Source organism: Vicia villosa, unplaced genomic scaffold, assembly GCF_029867415.1.
Source record: "Vicia villosa cultivar HV-30 ecotype Madison, WI unplaced genomic scaffold, Vvil1.0 ctg.000939F_1_1, whole genome shotgun sequence".
NCBI lineage: Eukaryota > Viridiplantae > Streptophyta > Magnoliopsida > Fabales > Fabaceae > Vicia > Vicia villosa.
In genome coordinates this window covers 55318-61840 of record NW_026705421.1, presented here as the reverse complement: position 1 = coordinate 61840, position 6523 = coordinate 55318, and the positions used below count along the sequence as shown (strand labels likewise).

The 6523-nt window shown below is 30.4% G+C and overlaps 1 long non-coding RNA gene across 1 annotated transcript; it reads right to left on the bottom strand.

Moving 5' to 3' along the window:
* Window positions 1–286: 286 nt before the first annotated feature.
* On the bottom strand, window positions 287–1975 carry LOC131632395 (uncharacterized). The gene is made up of 3 exons (XR_009292995.1): window positions 1892–1975; window positions 1504–1805; window positions 287–808 (listed from the first exon to the last, which is right to left on the bottom strand). It is a non-coding gene; the product is annotated as an uncharacterized LOC131632395 (long non-coding RNA).
* Between the last annotated feature and the right edge of the window lie 4548 nt (window positions 1976–6523).

The window sequence follows — 6523 nt, the reverse complement described above, 5'->3', positions numbered from 1 at the left end:
CACCTAATAAAAGAGACTGATAACATGAATTAATAATTATCCTAACCCTAAAAAAAAACTAATTCCAGTTCAATGTTCCTAAGCACATCTAAGCTGAAGCTTAAATCTATATTAATCTTTAAAGGAAAACGTGGTCAGTGGTCACCAAGTAAACGTTACTACTAGGACTCACTTTTTCAAAAGCTTAAATCTATATTAATCTTTAAATTTTACTCAACTAAATATAAATAGTTTTCACTTTAAATTTGATATTCTATTTCCTTGTTTTGTGATTTTAGAAAAACATTAGAATGGAAACAAGATTTTGTCATTCTCACCACTAAAAAATCTTGAGGCACGGTAGTGAAAATAAAAATAGATAGCATTTTTCTTATTATGTGAAAACTTATCATCAACTGAAAATGAAAACTTAAAATAAACCAAACACCAGTTTTTTTCTATTGATGGAAATCATTTACATTTCATACCTTCTAAATAGAGTAATATGTATCTATCTAATACTACATAGCTAAGTGAGAAGTTATTTGCATTAAGGGAATTCAGTTATTTGTTCTCTCATTGCAATTGTCAAGTTCAGGGAGAGGAGTATTGACAATTTCATAGAATAAGTCTTTCTGTTATAAGCACAAAAAAAATAATAATGTCAACAGAGTGTCTTAAAATCTATTTGTGGACAAACAGAACTTCTTGAATATTAATCCGCCAAGTCAGTGAAATAAATTTAGAGCTACTAAGATTAATAAAATGTAGACTTACTGCTAGGGCCACAACATTGATATAAAAGTCAACTAGTGTTGCTTGCATCCACCTGCGAACATTTTGGAGCTTATGAAGTTCAGTTATATGATAAACGGCTGCCACAAGCAGAAGCGGTGCAGAAACTTACTTACATCAGCATGATAAAGTTGCAAATATATACATGAATGACACAGAAATAACATGCTTTGCCTTTGTGAGTATTTCAATTAGGAAAATTAAGAAAGAAAAACTTTTTATAGGTCACAACTTTAAAAATCAATGTTGTCCACACTGCACTCTATGCATACACTTTCAAATGCTTACCAACAGATAGTTTGCATATAATTAGTATATAACGAGAACAGTTATTTATAGATGTTTTATTATGATATTATGTTATTTGGATTACTTAGTTCAATTTGGGTGGATGCTCGAAAAAGTATAATAGGTTAAGGTTTCAAAATCTGGTGAAATATAAATAATTGAAATTAATTTAGTATAGAAAAAGTATGATAGGTTAAGGTTCCATCTCGGTGATTTCGTCTTCCAATGTCGGGTTCACAGCTTGGCCTTCGATGAAGTTTATTGGAGCATAAGTTTCCTCTAAAAAACAGAGCCAAGAATTCAACCGGAAAAGATCGGAACCGAGTCATTTTACGAATCGACCTTCACCAAGTTCAAACATATAACACAGAGCAGATTCAAAAGAAACTCATACATTCACTAAAAAAATACTCAGAAAATAAACTTCACGGTAATCCGCACCTGATTCTTCCTGAGCTTCACATCTGGACTCGTTTTCACCTTCAACAAACTTCGCATCCTCACCCATTTTCCAATCGAACTCAACCCGCTTTTAGCATCACCAAAACGCAATCAGAACCGAAACCCGTACTTGCGAATTTCAACAAAAATCAACACATCAACTCGCAACTTCCCAACAATATGCATCTACTTCACTGAATCGCAACATCCAAACATTCCTCCACAACTCAGTTCTGAGCTTCAACTACAACATCCACCATCAGCAACCTTCACCGCATAACAACCCTTTCATTATTCCAACCCTAAAGAAAAAATAAAAATAAAAATAATCAATTGGCAGAGGAATCAAATGACTGAATCAGAAAAAGAGGAAATTCAATCCGGTTACTCTAAATTGGATTCCTTGCGTTTAACGTTTGAGAAATTGAGCGTGTAATTTCTCGTACGTCTCCGGGAGTGAACTCAATAGCACTCCTGCTACTACGTGAAGAGGATGGGGCATTGTCGAGAGAATTAGAAGGAATGAAGATAGAACGAGGGAAGTACATTCAATAGCGAAGAGTGATTTGGCGAGAGGAGAATTCAAGGCGGAACGAGCGTTAGGGAAATCGGCTCTTCCGGTATCCATAACCGCTTACCGGGATGAAACATGAGAGATTCTGGATTCGGAGTGGATTGCGTTTGGATAAACATACTCTTCGCCATGGTTCTTCACAATTCAGGGTTTTCTGTTCTTTCTGAATGTTATTTGGGATTTCGATTAAGGGAATATTTGGGAAGACTACGTTTCAGAGAAGGTTAGGGTTTCAATGTTGGAGAAGGAGAATGGAAGATTTGACAAGAATAAACCCTGATGTAATATAAAATTTATGCTTTCATCGGTGAAATTCGTTGAAAACTAGGTTTAAAAGAGTTTTGTTGAAAACTGGGTTTAGAAGAGCTTCATTGCATTTCACTGCTATGAAATTAGATCAACGTTCAGTTTCCCGAGAGTTTTGTTCAATCCTATAGTTTGATTATTTTTTTCAGTCTAAGTTAATATTTACTTATTAATTTGTTAATAATGTTTAAATTATTTTATTAACTTAAAAAGTTTAGACTCATTAAATTGTTATTAATGTTTAAATTATTTGTTAATATGTCATATAGATTACATATTTTGAGTTGTAAAATTAAATAAAATTTTTTAGTTTATAAAAATTTACACCTGTTTTTAGTTCAAAGGGAGTAATTGAGATTTGATTATAGTAATATTTTTAATTTACACCCGTTTTTAGAAAATAGGGTGTATATTGTCACCTGATAATACTTAAAATGACATTTTATTTACAAAATTGCCACCACATTTCTCATTTACACCCGTTTTTAATGTATTGGGTGTAAATTTTAAAATTATATTAATCATTTTGTACTAGTGCTTGATCCGGAAATTGAATGGAGGTTAAGTAGCTATGTAGCACCGACACCTTTAGAAAAAAAAAATATATATATATATATATATATATATATATATACCGACACTTGTAATTACGTTTAATTTAATTTATTTTTTAAAATTATTATCAGTATTGCTGTGTTAGTGTCGCGTTCAAATTTGAGGTATTTGTGCTTCGTAATAATTCAGAAATAATAAACAGTACAACTCCAACACTAGAAAGTCATCACTACTATGGAAAGTGTATATTACCGATTCTTAAATATAATATTTTCGAAAAAGTAGTATTTAATTAGATTGTGAGAATTAAACTTTTTTGTTGTAATATTAAATTGATTGTGAGAATTAAACTTTTTTGTTGTAATATTAAATTGATTGACGCAATTTATAAAATGTTACAAGTTTATTATTAAGAGATAAGATATTTAATATTTATACAAGAGTATTTATTATAAATTAAAAATATAACATAATTAATGATATATTGATAAAAATAATTAATTCGCTTTAAAATTTAAAAGGAGTATTATTTTCAATTTCAAAACTCGTTTTAATATTTGACTTTTGTTTTAACATTTAGGTGCATGTATCACATATGGATAGAAATAAATAAATCAGACATGTATGAATTGTTATAATATTAAATTTGCAGGAATCAATCAAGCATCATTGTAGCATACATACAAAATTAATTAAGAGATTTGAATAAAGTTTGTTTTCTAACACCATGTATTTATTTGTAAGTATTTATGAATTTGTATTTTCTCTAATTTAACGTTTAATTTTTTACTCATTATTAATTAGTAGTGTGATCATGCAATTTTTATTGGCAATTGATAATTATTTATCCTAAATAGAATTGTGTAATTATGTTATGTTCCTTAGGCAAACAGCTTGATTCAATGATGAAACGTATAATTCGCATGTATGTTTATATTTTATGTGACTTAATAATATATTTGTTTACTTTGTAAATAATGTGTAATGTTTAAATTATTTTCAACATATAGAGTTGTGGTTGCAAGGTTTTAAAAATAAAAGGTCAAATTTTATACTCTTAAAGTAGTAAGTGTATTATTTGTGACATTTATGTATCTATAATAACATGTACTTTTTGTGTGTATTACTAACCAGATATCCGTGCGACAACGCAGGTAAATTTATTTGATACGATATAAATAATATTTAGATATGTATCTAAATTTGAAATTAGCTATTAATTTTCAAATGAACAATAATTATTTAAATTTAATTGTATTAAAATACAAAGAGAGAAAAAAGGACCTGTGAGATGAAAGAAAAATGAATATTTAATAGTTAATATAAAATGTATTTATATAAATATATAGATTTAAAATGAGTTACTTATTTGTAAAATGAAAAATAATTATGTAAACTCAATTGTAATAAATTATCATGAAAAAAAGAGGCCTCCCTTAGGATCTTCCAAAGGATTGATTAGCCAAATTCATCACGAGATAAAGAATGACATCTCTGTTAATTTAATTCACGTATTTAGAGAAGTCATTCAATGCGCAGACGCTTTAGCTAAATGGAACTTCCATCGTGACAACGGTTCACGAATTTATGAGGATTGTCCAGATGCTTTATTTAATCTGTTTGTTCAGGATTTGTTAGGGGTTTCAACCCCGCGTGTCCTTTCATTGTAGTTTTCTTCCTTTGGGCTTAGGCCCTCCCTTTTATATATAAAAAAAAGACTTGTCAGAAGAAGAAAGAAAGAAAAAAGGAAATTTTGATAATTTTAAATAAGGATTTTGTCTTTTAAATCAAGACAAATTGTTGATTAAAATAAAATAGACATTGTATTGATAATGACCTGTGAAATAAAAAAAATTATTTAATACGATATAAAATATATTTAGATACACAAGCATGGTTGGTGGATGAATTTGGTCAAGAGAAATCATGAAAATTAAGGTACCTTGCAAAAAGGGCAACATTGAAGAAATTGAAAAAATTTCTAAGTCCCAAAGAACTGTTCAAGTAGCCAACTTCTCAAGATTGTAACTTCTTCCTCAAGCAGTCTTTTTGGGAAAACAAGGGTTGTATTTCAAGATCATACATGATACTACGCCATAGTGAAAAGTTTGAAATCAAAAGCATTCCTCATTTGATTAGGGGATCATGACAAAGTGGGATTTAAAGTTATGAAATTGTCAAATACTTAGAAATTTTTCTAAGTGTTTTTTTAGTCCCAACATCCAAATTTGTTGGCCAATTTTATTTATGATCCAAAATGGATCAATATAAGTGATCAACATGAAAGTTGTAACATGTGATCTCATCTTTCCAATGGTACAAAGAGCATGAATTTCTTTTGCTTGAGCATCAAGTTTCAAAAAGGAGAGCTGGTAGAGCTGAATTATAGGTCCAAAACCATGTCTAATTTCATGTCAAAATCAAATCCAATCCTTGAGATCTTTTTTTGCATGCCTATGTTACTTCTAAATCTCAGCAAGATGTGTTTTACACAAATCTTTGGTGTATTACACAAGTGTTTGAGACATTGCTCAAGATTCATGCTGTTTTGGGAAGAAAGACAAAGTTGTCATTTCCATAAAGATAACTTTAATCACAAATTCAATGCATTGAGCTTTGTAGATGTTTCTTATGATCGCACTCCATCGCAAAGCTCAGAAGGAACCTCTCTAAAGCTTGCAACCACCCTAGAAAGTGAAGCTACCTCATTAGAAACATGTTGCATTCTAGAACTACTCTTTGATTTCCAATCAAACAAAGCTTCTACAAACTTCATTTCTGATCAATTCTTCCACTTCTAAACTAACTCAAACTTCTCTATAAATAGAGAGGCATACATTAGTTCCCAACAGAGACAGGAACTCAGAAAAACATATAGAGAAATTTGAGAAACTCCATTAAAGCGCCAAAGTCCATTTCTTCGAATTTTCCCTTTCACTCAAGTTTTCTACAAACTCTTTACATAATCACCATCCATATACTTTATATGAATTACTGTATGCATTTGTTGACCTCTGAAACATCCAAATCGATCCAACCAACTACTACATATTCATCTCTACAACTTGAGTTGGTCAGAGAGTTTGAGTTAATTTTAAAGCAAAGTGAAGGTCTCGTTACACTCCTGGAGGTCCAAGGAAGCTAACCATATCATTTTCCACTCTCGAAAGTGCATGGAAAGGGACAACAAACTCTATCCGTTAAGTAACTTTTCTCATACTTGGAACTCATACTTGCAAGCATCATTTTGATTCATTCTTGATACCACTGTGTTCGTATTGATTCCATGAGCTAAAGCCCCATGGAAATGGGCATTGGTTGATCTTATACACCATTTAATTTATCTTTGAAATTTTAGTGTTCTACTGATTTTTGCTTAAATTTGTGAGTTACAGTTTGAATTAATCAATGATATGGCCATATTTGGAATCCTTGTGAAATTTTGAGGGAGACTGTATATTTACATTTTTTATTTTATGCAAAAACTTGGGATAACCATTGTTGAATTTTGAGGTTGAAAATGAAGTTGGTTCGCGCGAAATTTCAAATTTAAATGTTTGTTTTATGTTATTATGTTTAGTTTGC